This window comes from Hipposideros armiger, unplaced genomic scaffold (genome assembly GCF_001890085.2).
Source record: "Hipposideros armiger isolate ML-2016 unplaced genomic scaffold, ASM189008v1 scaffold_146, whole genome shotgun sequence".
Taxonomy (NCBI): Eukaryota; Metazoa; Chordata; class Mammalia; order Chiroptera; family Hipposideridae; genus Hipposideros; species Hipposideros armiger.
The window spans coordinates 2,448,401-2,467,973 of NW_017731496.1; the positions used below are offsets into that span (position 1 = coordinate 2,448,401).

The window sequence follows — 19,573 nt, forward strand, 5'->3', positions numbered from 1 at the left end:
TGTCTTAGGAGTTTCCAGGCCTTGGTGCAGAGAGGGGAAACCTAGGCAAAATGAGTTGAAGAGACAGAGCTCACAGTCCAAGGAGACCAAGAAGTATTAGAGAAAAGAGCACTGCAGAGGGAGACTCTCTGAAGATCTGCAAAGGGATCCTTTCGGTAGTGAGTACAGCAACGACTGGTGCATGTGTGCGAGATTACCTCTCAAAAGAATTAAAGGAAAGAATACCCTGGATTCATACACGACAGGGAACTGTGCTTTTTCCTAAAAGCCAGATTGAAAAGTCTTGGCTCAGCAGTGGGTAAAAATCAAATATAGACTAAACATTTTTTTGATCCCACCTAATAAATCCTCAAAGCAAGACTTGAAAGAATTAAATTGTTTCCAAGTAACTAAACTGTGTCTCAGACCAAAGCTCAAAAAGATTTTTAAGAACAGGAAAAAATATGAAGCACATAATAAAGCAAAACAATGCTTAGCATGCACTCAAAAATTATCAGGAATGCATGCAAAGAAGCAGGAAAACATGACCTATACTGGCAGAAAAAATCAATCAAGTGAAAATGACCCAGGCCTGACACAAACGTTAGAATTAGCAGAATAGGACATTTAAACAGTTTTTATAACTGTAGTCTATATGTTCAAAAAGTTAGGGAGAGGCATGAAAAGTATAAAAGACACTCAAATTGAATTTCTGGAGATAAAAACAGTATCTCAGATGAAATATACTGGATGGGAATAACACCATAGTAGCCTTGACGGAAGGTAAGAATTATGAACTTGAAGGCAAAGCAACAGAAACTGTCCAAACTGTAACACAAAGAGAAAAAAATACATTAAAAGAACATCCGTTAATTACGGGACCTCAAGCAGCCTAACAATTAAAATATGTGCAACTGGAGTCCTCAAAGGAAAGAAATAGGGGACAGAAAGATTATGAGGAAATAATAGATGAAAACTTTCCAAATTTGGTGAAAACAAGCCAGTAAATCCAAGAAGCAAAACCAAGCCCAAACATAAGAAACATGAAGAAAACTAGACCAAGGCACATCAGAATCAAACCAAATTCTGCAAAACTACTGGTAAAGAAAAATCCTAAAAGCAACCAGATTAAAAAAAAAAAAAAAGACAAGTTACTGAGAGGAGCAAAGAAAAGGATGACAGCAGATTTCTCGTGGGAAACAAGGCAAATGAGAAGACAGGAGAACATCCCTAAAATATTTAAAGGAAAAAAACACTATAAAATGTATAAAAACCATTTTTAGCTCCCTCACTTTCCAAATACAGGCCACAACCAAATACGGCCCCGTGGTCTGTAGCTGCCAACCACTGGAATACTGTCAGCTACCTCAGACTGCTATAAGCTATTTTTCTATTAATATATTCAGCATCCTATTTATTTTAAAAAAAAGCACAATCTAAAAAAATAAAACTATCGCACTGCTGATATTTTAGTGTAAGAGCCATTATGATTTCCTTTTGAGATTTTTATCTGTTCACACAAAACCAAGGAGCTATGTATTTTGAATTAGTGTTTTCTTCAGTAAATGAAACTGTTTGTATTATCCTAATTTGCATTTAGCTTGCATCTGCCTACCTTCTTCCATTCTGTGATACTGGATGCTGGCCGCGACACCACAAACTGGTTAGTGTCAAACCACTAAGCACGCTACATAACCCAGCTATTTCCAATCACTTTGAAATTACACCATACTGAAATCATTCATTTGATCATAGAGCATCTCCTACAAATTTTGGATAATATGTTTTTTAATTCCAATGAAATTGAATCTAATTTTAAGTGGTTTTAGAATATACATTTATAATTAGTGACTCTTTGAAATTATCTTAAAAGTGGAATGAAAACAGCTTATCATTGGGTGGGATCAAATCTAATTAAGAAGAATTCCAAGGTACCATGGATACATTGCTGTTAGTATTTAGTAATATCTTTTTGTTATTATAAGTGGTATCTGTTTGGAGAGACTGAGGAAGAAAAATTATAAATAAGCCAATGATGTTAAAATGATTTAACTATATTTGAGAACTTTATAAAAACTTTACAACCACCCTTAAGGTAATTTAGAACTTACAGTAATTTGCAAAGTCAGAGTTAAGGATTAAAGCCATTCGCCTAATGGAAATATATAACCTAACCATTTTACATCAATTTATAATTAGGTTGTCAGGCACCAAACAAAAAGTTTCACTGAAGTGACAACCCACTTACTACTATGTAATGATTCGATAGGACTAATAGTTAAGATGATCAGTTTGAGAAGATATATACTTCACAAAGGCTTTCTGATTTCTAATTACTGCTTATTTTCTAGGTACAAACTGGTTGCAGACATTTTTGAAAAATCCATAATCTTGTTATAATCGTCTTACACAATTGTGTTACACAATCATATTAAAAATAAAATCTCATATCTGAGTTATTAACTGAACACCTATTATTAACTGAACACCTATTATGGTCAGGTACATTTTAGGTGCTGAAAACACATCAATGAGCACGACAGATCCTTCTTTAATGGACCTTACCTACAAGTGGAAGAAAACCGACAATCAACAACATTAATAGAAAAACAAAAAAACATGCACATGATTTGAAAATTGACAGGTGGTAAGAAACCAGCATTGGGTCAAATGTCTAATGAATAATGATATAAAATGAACCAAACACACTATCATACAGGCGTTAGTCAATCCAAATCAAAGTGAACCAGCCTTTCTCCTTCCTTCCTCTCCTCATCCCTTTCTTTTATATAATTAATTCCTAGGAACCCCCCAACTATGGAAAATTTAAAAGTTTCTTCATGATATATTTGCTGAAAGACAAAACACGTTTCCTCCCAGAAACTAGTGCTTCTCTGACCAATTCAAGAATTTAAGGGCCATTTTATACATGAAATACTATGAAATGCTGATGTGCTACCATGTTCCTATGGTAATGGGATGAGAAATCCCTGGGTTCTTCACCTGCTGCAAACTTTTTTTTGTAAAGGTTCATATAATAAGATTAGCATAAGTATAGACTTGCAGGCAATAAGGTCTCTGTGGCAACTACTCAACTCTGCTATTGTACCAAGAAAGCAATCGTAGAAAATACATAAATGAATAAATGTGGCTACATTTTGATAAAATGGGCTTGGCTCAGGAGCTAAAGTTTGTCAACTCCTACACTACTAGACAGTCAGAACTTACACTAGGAAGAGTTGTGAGCAAGCTAAAACCAACGTGGTTTTTGGGTAGGGAGACATGGGAGAGAAACAAAAAGAAATTCAAGGAGAGGTTTACATCTCTTTATTACTTTCACCTAATGTTTCCAATTTAGCTTCTCCAAAACTGTCTACTGATTACAGTACTGAGAAGTATAAAGCACAAATGAGATAATCTACTAGGATATTCTCTGAAGCCCTGAAGGTTAGGAAACCTGCTGATGTATAGAGGAAGGAGGGATAAAAACGTGGCTAGCTGGCTATGATAGCCAAACATTCAATTGCAAGGAAGCAAAACACAAAAGAACTACTAGAATTACAGGGGCTCTTTTCCTCTTATTGTATAACTTGTAAGTCCTATGCTTGTTCCTGATGTAGCTCTCTGGAGGTGATGAAATAACTGAAGTCAACTCTAAGTATCCAGCAATTTAATATTATATGAACACATACACATATACAGAGATACACACATACATACAGAAAACCACCAAGAGCAAACTACAGTAAGTAAATCTTTTATCTATATCTACATATCTACTGACATACATACACATAAATTCCCTCTCTGGCTTAATTCTCTGTGTAATGTGCATGTGTGTGTATACACACTCACATATATGTATATGTGTGTGAGTAAACATACATTTATTTAAAACTGTTTTTAATGTACACTGCTTTGAAACATATAGTTGCAATAAACTATATTAATGTCTTTACCTGTTAATAAATATAACACAAAATTGATTTTTATATTAATTTAGGTTCAAGTACACATAGTAAATTAATGTCCAAGAACTACTGGCATATAGCTGTTTGGGAGTAATGGAAAGAACAAAAACTTTGGAATGAAAAAGAACTGAAGTCAAATGTAGCTTATTCATCTACAAACCATGTAACCTTGGTTAAATCACTTAACTTCACCGGCATTCATTTTCTCCTATCAACAGTGAAAACAGTAATTACCTACATTGACAGCATTGTTCCAAATTGTGTTGTGAGGTGTAACTTATTTAATACAGTGCCTAATCCATAACAGATAATAGTAGCAACTGTAGTTAGAAGTTATTATTTGTTTAGCAGAGACAATTGTTATGCTTCTATCAAGTGAAAGTTATGTGGGTAGCTGAAGCATACGTTTAACTCACATAATAGTGTGTCTAAATTAATAAATTTTTGTTATTATGTTTTAGTTTTACTTTCATGATCCGAGGTTTGTTCATTTTTAAAGTAGAAACTTTTATCGTCTTATTTGCCTTCTTAAATTTTTCAGAGGAAATCAGAGTGACAGCAGAGCTGAACAATATTTTTTGTGACTTACTGTGAATATTTATGAACAAATGTTACACAAGTAACAAGATAGGAAAGTTGGGCCCTTAAGAATTTAATATAACAAAATGGAACATGACTACATAAATTTGATATGTACTTAATTATATCCTTCCCATTACCTATGATTATTGTGAGCAGGCATAACTGATTAAAAATAATGGAAACGATGATAGTTGGTATTACCACCTCTGCAAAGCCAGCAGCAAATCTGTCTCCTCCACCAGAAAAGCCACTGGGGTTACATCTTCTCACCCTTACCCACAGGTTCACAAGCTGAGGAAGCACTGCTTCGGGCTACTGCCGTACCAGAAGCGATGTGTGACACTGAGCACTGTCATGATGGAGGGGATTTACTGCACTCTTGAAAACACACCTTCTCTCAACTGTAGCTCACACCCGACTTACTGCACCGAACAAGCTGAAACGTGTCATACACTGTTACTAAAGTTCTATGTGTTGCTTCCCATATTGAAGATCGCCACTTTTCCACTGGATAGCACTCGGCAGCAGCATTCACCATATTTTGTGATCACAACAGAAAGGCTCCGTGTCACACATCTCTGCTGGTATGGCAATTTCTGTCAAATAAAAAAATGATGGTGTATCCTCATCCCCCTTATTCACCGGATCTGGCACCGTGCTATTTCTTGCTCTCCTCCAAAGTCAAAATGATTCAGGACATCGAGGCAGCCATGACAGCACAACTAAAGACACTTACGAAAGAGGACTTCCAGAACTGCTTCCGAAAGTGGCAAGAATGATGGGATAAGTGTGTTCGAAGTGAGGGGGAGTATTTTGAGTAATGGCAATGTGTCTTTTACTGTAACTAATTTTTTAATTTAAACATTCATCATATTTTTTTTACCACACCTCATGGTACTAGGTACTATTACTATCATCATCTCTATGTTAAGAAATGAGTTAAGAGACATTAGTTCTCTTGTCTAAAGTCACATCAATACCAGAAGTGGCAATAATATTTAAACCTAAACAATATGACTCTAGAGTCTACCCTTATTATCCACTATAAAATACCCTACAGTGTACTTCATTATACTGCCTTTCATAAAAGAGTGTATATTCAGTGTACACACCAGTTTGAAATTATTCATTTATTTGTACAGTTACTTGACATTTATCTCTCCACAATGCAAGTCTGTTTTAGTTCACCACTGTGATATCATCCTAATACCAAGAACAATGGTTGACACACAACCACTCAAAAAATAATTGTTGAATAAATGAACACACTATTCAGAAATAAAAACATAAAAACTTTAAAAATAGACCAATTTCTTGATCTACTGGGTCGTCAGAAGTCATGACGCATTTTTGCATTGAAAAACAGAAAAATATGTCATGACTTTCCCAACAACCCAATAGTTGCTGGTTTCACAAATGTGTCAGTCTGTGAAAATTCATGGAGCAATACACGTAATATATTCACTTTTTTCTAAGTATAATTCAATTAATGGTTAAAAAAAACAAGAATAAAAAACATTTTTTTAATATTATTAGATACTACAGACGTTTATTCTCCTTTTATAGTAAACAAGAATTTGCTACTTTAACTTGACTTTTCACAATCTGGCATTTATAGCAAAAGAAGTACCCAGGTCAGAACTGTGAATATTAAAGTACAAGTATTTTCAATGAAATACTATCTTATGATTAATTATAAAAACAATAGCTACAGTACAGCTGTATGTAAAAGAGGAACAAATAAAAAAGATCATACTGCTTTAAAATGCATCTCTTTTTCAAACTCTAAGAAACAACAAAAAATACTATTCCCCCAAAATATCTTTCTATTGCTTTGAAAAGGAATCTCACTTTCTAAGGTAAGAACAAATCAATTTACATAATTAACAGTGTAACTGCCTTGACCCATTCAAATTTGTCAAACATCAAAAATTTTTAAATGACAATGCCTACAAACATACAAAAGGAAACAAAAAGGTAGAAATTTAAGCCTTCTATCTATCTACCTTCAGAAAATCACCTTTCTGATACTTGACTTCCTACTCCCCTACCTGCTTCAGGCATTATAATTTACATTCATGGCAGTGCTAGACATCATGTTCCCAAGCTCCACTAGTCAGATAAACAAGTAAAGCCTAACTATGACCTTACCTAACAATCCTCTCATCATTCCAGCATTATTTACTTCTACACGGTAATTTACGAATTTGTAAAGATGGCTCAGATGTTTGAGACAGAAAATGGAGAAGAGCTGCTTGATAGAAAAAAAAATCATAAAGTGCTTTCCTAAAGTTCATGTTTCTCTTTTTCACAATAATATTAAGAGATGGGTGGAATGTTTGGATTATAACACTTGTTATGAGATAACTATGATAAAGAACTGTAACCAAGTGCACAAAGCTTTTTTACTTTTACACAAGTACAAAGTATACACAAGTTTATACAAAGAATACACAAAGGCCATTCACCACATTACAGAAGTGGCTGTCAAAGAAATCTTTGTCATGACATTTATTTTAATGTTATTTTTCTACAGAAAATCAACATGGAAAATACAGTCTACAACTAGAACATTTTCTAAGATAGTAAAAAATAACTAAAAGCAATTATTATGTATAGATTACAATCACTGGATGTTCTGCTAAAGTTTCCATGTCTCAATCTCTCATATTTCACAAAGATATTTGTAAAACCATTAGGTTTCCACAGTCCCCTAATTAAGTCTCTTATTATAAGAGAAAAATGCTGTTTGTCTCTGAAACAATTCACCATAAATGAACTCTGTAAAAGAATAGAGCAGCTGTGCCTAGGGGCTGACACAATTGTGATACACACCCAGCCTATTAGAATTACTTAGAAGTTGGTGTACAGCTACTTTGTTTCTGTTTTCTCCATGAAACATGACTATTTATAGTTCAGATCACTTGTCTGACAGGTGGCTTCAATGAATGCAATTAAGGTCTACCCTCTTAGAAACTAATAAAGGAGCAAAGGGTATAAATACACTTTGGCTGCAGGACACTCAATTTGAGTATGGGTTAGATATCTGAAAAACATGTTATTATAATGTTATAATCTTTCCATTTGTATTCTTGATTCCACATCTTATCTCATTACAATACTTCTATCATTGATTATTCACTATTTCTCATTGATCTCAGTCTCTTTCATTAACTCTTTTTCCTGTCTTCAAAAAAGATGCTTCTGCCCACTGGTTGCCATTTTCTAAGTAACATCATTCCTTTCTTTTATCAAATCTCCCTGAGGTTCAAGTTAATTCTTACCTCATCACCTCCCAAACTCCATCGCAGGCGTCTTAGGCCACCATCCCACTAATGTTTCCCTCATGTTTACTATTTGCCCAACTCAAGGGCTTTTTCTCAGCTTTTCAAACTCCCTGACTTGTCCATTACAGTACCGTCCAATGCCAATCAATGCCACCTTCTCTACTTCGGTTCCTATAATTACAATTACACTACCTTGGTCCTCTTCATTTCTCACGGTTCACTGTGTGTCTCCCCCTTAAAGGCCTGTATTCCCTTCTCCTGTTTCATTCCCCTTAGCATCCCCTAAAGTTCTTCTGTTGCCCTCAAGATTTCTCTTTTGACTGTCCGTAACTTTAACATATTCAATTTTAATCTTTAAATAAATAAAAAAGCAGTGCTTCAAAGATTCAATTCTATACTTTATCTTCAACTAAAGCAACACGTCTCAATCTATGTTTGGTGGTCTGTGCACCTCAAATTCAATGTGTCTTGTAATTAAATTAACTCACCCTTTAAGAAAAAATTCCAAAATTTCCTTCCTCAGGCAACAGTAATATTAACTGAAGTAGGAAATTAGGAAGTTACATCTGGGTAGTCACCAAATATTACTGAGACAGTATCTTAAGCTCCTCTTATATAGACTATATCACAATTGTTCCTTTTTTACACAATATTAAGAACTTTGCAGATATTACCATATTTAGCATTCTATTTGTGATTTTTATGGTTAAGTAAAATCATTTACATACATCATTTATATACGCAGCTCACCTAATATTCTCAAAACAAAAACATACTGACTAATCCGGAGTTCCATGCATGAATGGAAACATGATAAATTAATCTTTTTCATGAGCCCTGGTCAATGATGATCTTAATCAGGCAAAAATACCATAACACAAAATTAATTTGTACAAGTGTAAACAGGTCCTCTAGTACAAATTTACTATTTGTTACTTTCCCTACATTTCACTTGAACATGCATAAATAACTGCATTAACACTAACGAAGTCTAAAAGTAAATTTACAAATGCTCTTTAAATTTAACCCTTAAAAGCTTTGAAATATTTAAAACCAATATAATGCATTTCTTTGGTTATATGCTGCATGAACAGGGAGTTTGAATATGATCCATTAATTGCTAATATTTTTTATATTTATTTATGCATTCCAGTAGTACTTTTGAGACATATTTGTTTTACATGCTTCTACTGTAGGACCATGATCCTTCATCTGAAATCTTGGGGTTAAATAGGTTTAGGAATTCAAAATTTTTTATTTAAAATATAATATACCACAGATTTAACATCCCCAGCAGGGCTATGGGCAGCTTTGCATATTCACATACAGTAATATTTTTTAGGTGAAATGTGAATAGGCACATTGAGATAATACACATTCTGGTAAGGTTTTGCTGCCTAATGAGTTGAGGTCAGATTAGGCTTTGTCAGGTCAAATTATTGATGGAAATAGCTTTCATCTGCAAAGTTTTGGGGTTTTCAAAGTTGTGGATAAGACATTGAGGGCCTGTATAATTAAAGAATTTCAGATCCTGTACTCTTTTCTACAAAACTGTCATTATTGAAACTGTCACTTTTTCTATTCTCCCAATGACACAAAATATGTGACAATACTGAAGCACAATGTAGATCTCTTTATTCAAGTCAAAGTTTAATAAGAAATAAACCATATCACTCCAAAAATAAACGTTTGTCAGCACAGAGAATTTAACCTCCGACAAAAAAATTTTCTATCAATTCAAAATAAAGAATTATTGTTTACAATAAAAATACTAGTGTTAAAAGGACTTCTAGCCTTCAGAGAAACTACCTGGCTACCAAAGTATATCTGTGAACTACCAACACAGGTGCCACATGGGGGCATATCAGAAATGCAGTCTTGGGCCTTCCCAACACCTACTGAATTTGACTCTTCATTAAAACAAGATTCTTGGTGCTTCATTCGTACATTTATACAGAAGAAAGTTAACCTAGCAGGACTAACTGCTTTTCCTTAAAAAGGCCTGCTTACAAGGTTGGCCTTTGGCTGGCATCTGAAAACAAATTTTGGGAGGGTTCTTACCACCCTAACTGGTAAGAGCGGCTCACTGGGCCTGAACTGTTTATACATACAATATGGTTTATGCGGAACACCTGCTTTCCGTTTTTGAGTCTGGAATTTTGTTACCTACCAGGCTGACGATGCCTACTTATCAAGTCCTCAATAAAAACCCTGGGGGTGGCGTCTCTAATGAACTTCCCTGAGGGACAATATTTCATGTGTTGTCCCTATTCGTTGCTGGGGAGAATGCATGTGTCCTGTGTAACCCCACTGGGAGAAGACACTAGAACCTTGTGCCTGGTTTGCCCCCGATTTCACCTCATGTACTGTTTCTCTTTGCTGATTTTGCTTTGTATCCTTTTGCTATAATGAGTCCTACAACCAAATTATCAAACGTGGGGGTGGCCTTGGGGACCTCCACATTGAAGTTTGAGGAGTACTGCTCTGGAGTTTAGTGCAGGACTTGAGGACTGGGCTAATCCTTGGTCCAGTGCAAGACAAGGAGTCCACTGTATATAAAGTCAGACCTTAGGAAAGAATACACCCTAGGAAAAAGTGTAAATTAGAAGAACACTCATCTAACAGGCACAGAGCAAAGAAACGTAGATCTCGTCAAAGCTGAAAACAAAAACAAAAGAACTAAAAAGAGACTTCCCTGAGACTTGGAAGCCACCGCATGTGGCTTTGGAACTCAGATGTACTCTTTTGAATGGTCCAAAAAAATCCCAACGTGATAGTCCCAGGCAGCAAGCTGAAGCAAATTCAACCACTAACCCCGACTCACCTAATCCATTCACCCAACCAGGTAAGCCATCCTTAGTCAAGATAACCTAACCAATTTAAGTACACAAGCAAAAATCACAAACGCAGAAGAAAACATGAAAATAAACCACCATAAAAGAAACAATAAACAAAAAAAAATCTAAAATGACTTTATCTATTACAATGATCATATATATACAATAAAATAATAATTATGTTTTACTTTTCTAAATAGGGGGTTTAGCAAACTTGTTCCATACAAGGTCAGACTGCAAATATTTTAGGCTTTGAAGGCCATACAATCTGGATCGCAACTACTTAACTCAGCAATTGTAGCACCAAAGCATCCACAGACTATACTTAAGTGAGCATGGCTACGTCCCAATAAAACTACTTACAAATGCAGTATTTGTAAGCCATATTTGCAAGATTTGCAAGCCATAACTTGCAAACCTCAGGCATAAAGGAAAGAAATAATTAAAAACAAGATTCAAGAAAACATTATTTAAAGAAAAGTTCTAAGCATCTTGAAATACAAAGATGATTGAAATAAAAACCTCAATGGAGGGATAAACAGAATAAACACAGCTGAGGGGAGAATTAATGAACTGAAAGATACATCTGAAGATATTATACAGAATGTGGCCCCCAAGAGAAAAGGAGGTGAAATACATGAAAGACTTTAAAAAACAAGAAAGATAATGAGAAAGTCTAACATGCATGTAATAAGAATTCCTAAAGGAAATAAGAGAAAATGAAGGGGATACAAGTCTCTAAAAGTCAAAGATTAAGAATTTTTCATAACTGTTCAAGGACATGAAATGCTTCGAATCAGGATGTCCAATGAATCCCAAAGTAGGATAAATAACCATTTAAACACACTTTATTCAAAATGTTTAGGACCAAAACAAAAAGAAATTGTTAATGCAGACAGAAAAGACAGATTATCCAGAGAGAAAAGCAATTCGATGAACAGTTTACCTTTTTTTAACATATAAAAAATTAAAAGTATGTGAATCTTGTGTGAATCCTGACTCAAAATAATATCTGTAAGACAATCAGGAAAATTTGAACACTAACTGAATATTACGGTAGATGATATAAAGAAATTGATGTTAATTTACTTAGTTGTATCAATGGTATTGCAGCTATATATTTCAAAAGCCCTTATCCTTAGAGATACATACTGATATATTTACAAATGAAATAATATATGCTTGGGATCTGCTTTAAAATTATAAATGAGGAGGAGGAGGAATATATACAGAAGAAATAAGACTGTTCCACATGTTTATAACGGTTACAGTGGTGTGAAGAATATATGAGGGTGCCTTATACTTTTTTCTATACTTAGGTATATGTTTGAAATTTTCATAATAAAGTATTTTTAATATAAGTCTGATAATCCACTGTTCACAAAAGTATGAATCAAGAACAACTCTTACATATTGCTACTATGAGGATATATGTGTGTATATAAATATATATAAAATCATGTAAGCAGTAATTCTACACCAACTTTTATAACCTAGAGAAATTTGAGTATGAGTACCAGGATTTATGTATGAGACTGTGTAAAATTCATTGTTTGTAACTATAAACAACCCAAACATCCATGATCAAAAGAATGGATGAATAACTATTATTTATATTATTAATAAAATGATCATTTATATGCCCTCTGGGTTTTCATCTAAGTACTTGCCAGACACTGTGCTAGTGTCCTTGAACAAATTTTCTCACTTAACACTTACAACAGCCTTGCAAGATGCACATCATATTCCTACTCACAAATAAGAAAACTTAGGCTCAATTAAATAGCAAGTCAGATATTTCCCTGCAAATTATGAAGCAAGAATTTGATTCTAGATCTTCCCTACTACAAACTAAGTTTTCATTTCACAGTCATAATTAGAGATGTATATTTTCAAAATAGGAATGATATGCTAATTTTATAAAGCAAAATAGCTTAAATTTACATGTCTTAGTTTTACAGTATTACAAAAGTAAACTGTAGTTAATCCAGACCTGTACAAATTACCAATAAGGTCTGAAATAATACTGTTTCACATAGCTTGGAATTATTATTTTACGTGTGCGTGTGTGTTAACGTACAATACAACCAACGATGGGGAGAGATATTCTGACTAGTTTATCTCAAGCGATCTTAATATTGTCACCAGTCTCCTCAAAATGCATAAACAGCTGACCTACCTTTGGTATACGGGGAGCCCTCTTTTTCTTTAAAAAAGCCTCACTGCATTAAGTGATCCCTAACGTTTCTGCCAACTGTAACAAACTCTAAGTGCTTCTTCAGCTTTACCTTTACGTTCCACACCAGTAATCTTCAACTACACGACTTCATAACCCATGAAGCCCTTCCTTAGTGCAAAGCTTGGCTTACTAAAAATGCTCAGTCAGATCAAGGGATAGCCATCAAAAAAATATTATCAGTTAAGAATCACACGCATGCTACTTCTAGCAATTGAACTTACACAACACATTAGTGTTCAATTCAGTGTTGAGACTACACCCAAAAACTTTCACCCAAAATTGTTTTTTAAAGGCAGATAATTAATCAAAAATTTTCATAATCTTTCTCTTATTTATTTTAGGCTATTACAATGTTCCTGGTGCACCTACCATACTTTCTCTAGGAAATGCTAACAGTAAAAAAACAATACAATTTAATAAACAGTTAAGTCCGCCTCTTTTTGCTAAAAGGGCAAAACATCCCTCAATCAACAAACCCAAACCCAGACATTATACAGTTATATTTGTTATGGCAAGACAGGCCTAATGTCAACCCAAGTGCTGCTGGGAACACTACGCTGATGACACACTGAGGATTATGAAGCTTCAGTGCCTGTCACTCCAGGGAAAAAGTGCCATGGTCCCTGAGCGGCCTCTGCCACAGTCCACACATTCACTTGCCAACCCAAAAGTATGATTTTACTTTACCAAAGGCACAAATATGCTTATGCTATCCCTTCCTCTAAAATTATTCAGGACCCAGGACATCAATAGCACATAAAAATAATTATTTATTAAATAAATGTTCATCCACAGACTTAAAAGGCAAAATCAGGTAAAAAATAAAAGCTTTTAGCTTGAACAACCAGCTGAAAATCTACATGCTAAAAGAGAACAGATTACAGGGACTTCATTCACTTAAAAAAAAAGAAAGACATACAAACAATAATTTTAAAAATACGCAAATAAATGTGATACGAGAGAAGTCTTTCCACCAAAATTTGCCTATTAGCCATTCTGCTTACTTAGCTCAAATTCAGAACAAAATTTTAAAACATTAAAAGAATAAAGGTAACATTAATTTCACCCATTCTACTATTTTCCCTGTTTCTCTGTACTTCCAATGACAGATTCAATATTTAAGTGAAAGCATCTGGCAGCAGCACCAGGAAAGTAAAATGAGCAGAATCGCGTTTTACAGAGGTCACATAAGGCTAATCACTCCCTTCTTGGCCTTCTGCTTTGTCAGTCAAGCTTAACTATCCATCCAATCGACTACATTTTTTGAACAGCATGCAACTAACTGGAGCTTCTTTAAGAGCATGGTCTGATTCATCTTGTAACCTCAACCTTGAAATTTCAGAGAACTTAGCAGAATACTCTGTCTATGGTAGACAATAATTAATGGAATGAATACAGCAGTTCCACACACAGTGACAAAGAACTGTCATTAAATAATGATAACTCAGGTATTATCTGGTGACTCAAATATTAAAATAATTAGGGTTAGATATACACAGTTTACAAAGAAGTGACATTTAGTACAACCATCATTTCTATAATGTTGGTTTTGCTGCTTTCTCCTCTTGATGATGATACTTAAATCTCATGTGATTCAAACTGGATATAAAGTGAAAGGATTAATTCATTCACTGATTCAATTAACATTGATTTAGTGACATGTTCCATGGGCTACAGTCCAATCTTCACAGAGCAGCCAGAGTGATCTCTCTAAATAAATCAGATAGTGTCACTCTCCTGCCTAAAACGTTCTAATGATTTCCCCTTTACAAACATACCACGATCCCCAAGTTGTTACTCGCCTACCTCTCGAGTCTCATATTCTCCATTCTCCCTCTCCCTCATGAAGCATGAGCCGCACTGGTTCTTTCCTGCCTCTGGGCCTCTGTACTACATGTACTTTCTGCTTGGAAGACTTTTCCCCTCCATCTTCACTTGGTTCCTTCTGGTTAGTCCCGTTATCAACTGAAAATATCACCGCCTCAGAGAACCTTTCTCATACAATGTCCCCAACCACCACTCAACTCTCTTTCATATCCCAATTTTGTATTATTCAGAGAATGTATTATTACTTAAAATTCTGTATTCATGTGTGTATTGTCTGCATTCTCCCCATTAGAATATAAACTCTTCAAGGGCAGAGACTTCATTTTTTTCATCACTGAAGCACCAGCAGAAGAATAATACCTAGGCACATAGTAAAAGTCAATAAATGTTAACTGTGAACAAATTATAGCAATATTATAAGAAAGGTAACATAATGTATTATAGAAGCTCAGAGAAGGAAGATGCTCAATGCTGCTGGGAAATTAAGACTGACTCCATGAAAAACTGTTGCTGGCTACAATGAAAAGAGTGGATTGGGACAGAACTAAAACAGGGAGTGTAGTTAAAAGTAAATGTCATCATCCAGGAAAAGATATGAGGGCCTGAATAAAGGCATGGCAACAGAAATGGAAAAAAGAAACATTTTATAGGCGTTTCAGAGATACAATCATCTTTTGGGTTGTAGATCTGATGTGTAAAATAAGGACAAAGAACGAGGCTAGGATGTCTCCTGGGTGTCTGATTTGGCCCCATTAAAGTATTGCTTTTAACCCACATGGGATATATAGAAAGACTTTCCGAATAAGGTAATTAGTAACTTTGAAACAGAAAAGCTTGATATACATGACTACATAGTTAAGATGTTGAGTAAGCAGTGAAAAACTTGGTCTGGAGCCCTCAAGCTAAAGCACAAATTTGATAGTCATTCATTCAGCTAATAAATACTTACCAAGCATAATACAAAATGCTGGGGCTGTTCTAGGCGCTGAAGATACAATGGTAAACAAAACAAAGTGCTTGTCCTCATAAAGCTTACATTCTAGGGAGACAGACAATAAGTAATATTGTAATGGCAGAAGTGACAAGAGCTATGGAAGAAAAGACAGTATAAAATAATGAAAAGTGATGGAGATGGGGGCTATTGTACTTTATATAGAATGATCAGAGAAGGGCCTCACTGACGAAGTGATATTTGAACAAAGAATTAAATAAAGTGAGCGACCAAGCCTACAAATATTGGAGGAAGAACAGTCCAGACAGAATGCAGCAGACTGCAAAGGCCCTGAAAAGAGAATATGAGTAGGTATGAAGAGCAAAGAGGCCATTCTGCCAAATATAATGAATAAGAGGAGAAGAGGCTATGAGAATAGTTGTAGAGGTGGCCAGGGGCTAGATTATAATGGCAGTCGTCATCACAAATAATGATAGTATATTTTTTAGAAAAATTATCTTGTCATACACCTTCTAGTATTTAATACAGTGCTGACAGTATGTCCAGTGCTCAACTAATTTTTTTCAAATTAATGAGTGAATAAATCAATGAATTAATGAACTTCCATTACATTTGAGCCCAATTTGTATTTGACATTTCCCAAAATCCAATTCATCCCCAAAGGACAAACCAAGCAGCAATTTAAAGGACTATATTATAAGTTTCAGCAATCTTCTGAAACATAAAATTCTGAAACAGAATTTTAAAAATGTTTTGAACAGTGCCATTACCACTGGATCAAGTACATGCCTTTCCAAGGGGACTGACTGCTTAGAAGGAAACATGTACTTCAAAGCATATAAAATTTCCAGATTGTTTGCTAAAACAACACTTCATTTGATAAACCCTTCATATTTTGTAATGTTTTAGTAATTAAAATATTATTTCAGACCACGTTCTGATCATGTTGGCCAGCCAACAGTTTACCATACTCCTGCTCTATTCTAGGAAAAATCATGTACAACAGTTGAAAAAAAAAAAAAAAAAGATGATGTGCCAGTATGTATAAGAACAATTGTAATGTAATCCTGAAAAACATGGATAAAAATGTAGATTTACTGCATTTTGTAATTCGTAACTAATAAAATCATCAAATAAAATCAAACAAGCAATCACTCAAAATTCACCACTAAAAACAAGTATTCTTTTGGTAGCTAATAATCCATACTCAATTTAAATCTGCTCAGTGAAATAAATAGTCTAGACTCAAAATCAGCAAGGATCTTCCAAGGTTATTAAATGTTCTCACCTTCAAAGAATTCCAAAGTCATTGTTTCCCATACTTCCAGAGTAAGTGCATAAAAAATTTAAAACATTGTGAATATTTAAAATGAAGTACTAATAATTTTTTAAATTATCAATATTTAGAAAACGCACTTCATCAGAAACTTCTTCACTTTCAGTATAGTTGAATATTTTTGTTTCACTTTCATATTCACTCTTTCTTTTGCATACTGAAATAAGTAAAATGCTCTTCATTCTACTCATCTATGCTAAGCACATGTTGCCAGGCTGCTTTCCAGTAAGTATTTAATCAATTTCCTACGCAACATTCAGTTCTAATTTCTTGGGGACAAGCACCAAGAGATGGACAATGGAATCTTCTATCAAAGCATCACCGACGCTCAGGAGGGAAGAACTAAAATTCAATGAAGAATTAAGTTAAAAAAAGCAACAACTGCATTTTAATAAAGTTAAAATAAAAATAATTTTAAGTCAAGGAACACAAAACACTATCACATACAGCAAAAGAAAAACGTGGTACGTTTCTATAGCATGTCCTATTGAGATCTCAGTAAAAGAACCAGACATTTAAACATGCATGCCTTTTAAAGGAGAAGCATCTCTATTTTGTACTTGAACAGCTTTTCAACTTTGATGTGCATTTAAAACTACATGTTGTAAATTTAACATAGTAACACATATTGATATTACCACATAAGCATATTATTGTCCACATGAGCGTATTATTGAAGGAAGACCAAGTAATGTTTATCATCCTCCCTTTTTCTCTATAGAAATTCTAAACCAATTTTGGTATCATTCCACCAATTTAATTAGGTTAACAAAAACTTTTATTGAATTGGACTTCTGATTTTTCCAACTTTCTAAACTGTAGCTTTGAACTCTTTATGGTGATCTGATTATCTATGCTTTGTTTTAGTTAAACAGTCAATAAGAAAAAACTTTTTTAAAAAATTACCTATCTAGATGTGATAACTGGCTGAAACCTATTAAAAGGTTAAGCTGAAGAGGAAAATGATACAAATATTCAGAAAATGATTTAAACATTTTAAAGAAAGTTGGAATTAGTGTAATTCCACTCTATCCACTCATACAAATCTACTGCCCAGTCAAAAAGAGAGAATTCATCCACACCATGACACACCAGACACACATAAGCAGACTTGGATTAAAGTAACTTTAACTCTACATACAACACAGTAATACAACACAACATTGGGCATATAAAGTCAGATACAAAAGGATATATACTGTATGAGTACATCATATAAAGTTCAAAAACAGGCAAAACTAATCTGTCATGTCAGAAGTCAGAGTAGTAGTATCCTCGGTAGGGGAAGTAGTACCTGGAAAGGGGCAGAATGGGAGCTCCTAGGGTATTGCAATATTCTAATTAATGATCTGAGTTCTGATTATCCATGTGTTCAGTCTGTCAAAATTCACAGAACTGTACACTTATGATGACAAGCATTTTTTGGATCTAAGTTTTCTTCCAAAATATTTTTAAAAATAATATTCACCGGGCCAGCCTAGTGGCTCAGTTGGTTAAGAGCGCAAGCTCTGAGCAACGGGGTCACCGGTTCGACTCCATTTATGGGCCAGTGAGCTCTGCATGAGCTGAGCTGCCACTGAGCTGCCGTCGGCCGGCCAGATGGCGACTAAACTTGGAGCTGAGCTGGCTGCTCCCTCCACAACTAAGATTGAAGGAAAACAACTTGGCTGTTCCCCTTCCCCAATTCCCCAACAAAAATTAAAATAATAATAATAATAATATTCACTGCTCTCTCACTATATTAGATCTTTTAACATGTAAAAAGAGAAGAGGGTCTAAAGTCCCCACATAGTCTTCAAGGGCTTCAATAACTTATCCCTACCCTACAAATCCAACATAAATACTAAAATTCTACATCCTTACTATTTCTCTCTCAGTAAAATGTTCCATGCCTTTATTCATGCTCCATTCCTCTTGATCGAACCATATCCTAATCAAAGTTGAAATAATGCCTCACTTGCATTTATTTTTTCCAGCTCACACTGATCTCTCCTTTCTCTCATCTCCTTTGCTTTAACTGACCACATAAAGAACACCTGATATCTACTTATTTTTATCTGTGTGCCAAAGCTGTGGTAAGTATTTTACAAACATTTCATTCATGCCTCAAATTAAGTGTTATCTCCAATAGAGATGTGAAAATATGCTCGGAAAAGGCAACTCGTCCAAAGTCAAAAACTTCTAAGAGGCCAGGGTCAAGATTCAAATCCAGATCTGTCTGGCTCTAAAGCCCATGTTCTTAGCTCCAGTGCTAGACTGGCTCTGTATTATGCAATTAATCATTTATTAATTAAGCATTAATAATCATGCAATTGTCATTAAATGTTCCTTTGTCCATATTAGTCATGTCTGGTACCTTATTATCTATTTTATATAATCCTGCTATTAATATTGTATACAAATACACCAACTTATCAAGTCGTGCATCATCTACCTCGAACTATGCTATGAGGCAATCACCTACCTAGAAAACAACCAGGATGCAAAAATAAGCACTTCAAAAAAAATGGCAATAAAAATTCAAAGTATGTATCCTCATCAAATTTATTCACTACAGGTCATA

At 34.6% G+C, this 19,573-nt stretch overlaps 1 protein-coding gene across 5 annotated transcripts in view; it reads right to left on the reverse strand.

The window, feature by feature from the left end:
- The window catches only part of RICTOR (RPTOR independent companion of MTOR complex 2), a 107,286-nt gene that overhangs the window by 74,812 nt on the left and 12,901 nt on the right, over positions 1-19,573 (reverse strand). The window contains exon 1 of one of the 5 annotated variants that reach the window (XM_019650744.1): positions 14,968-15,044. The exons of the other annotated variants lie outside the window; for them this stretch is intronic. The gene's annotated coding sequence lies outside the window, so the exon portion shown is untranslated. Of the gene's footprint in view, positions 1-14,967; positions 15,045-19,573 lie in introns of those variants that run through there. 5 annotated transcript variants of the gene reach the window in all.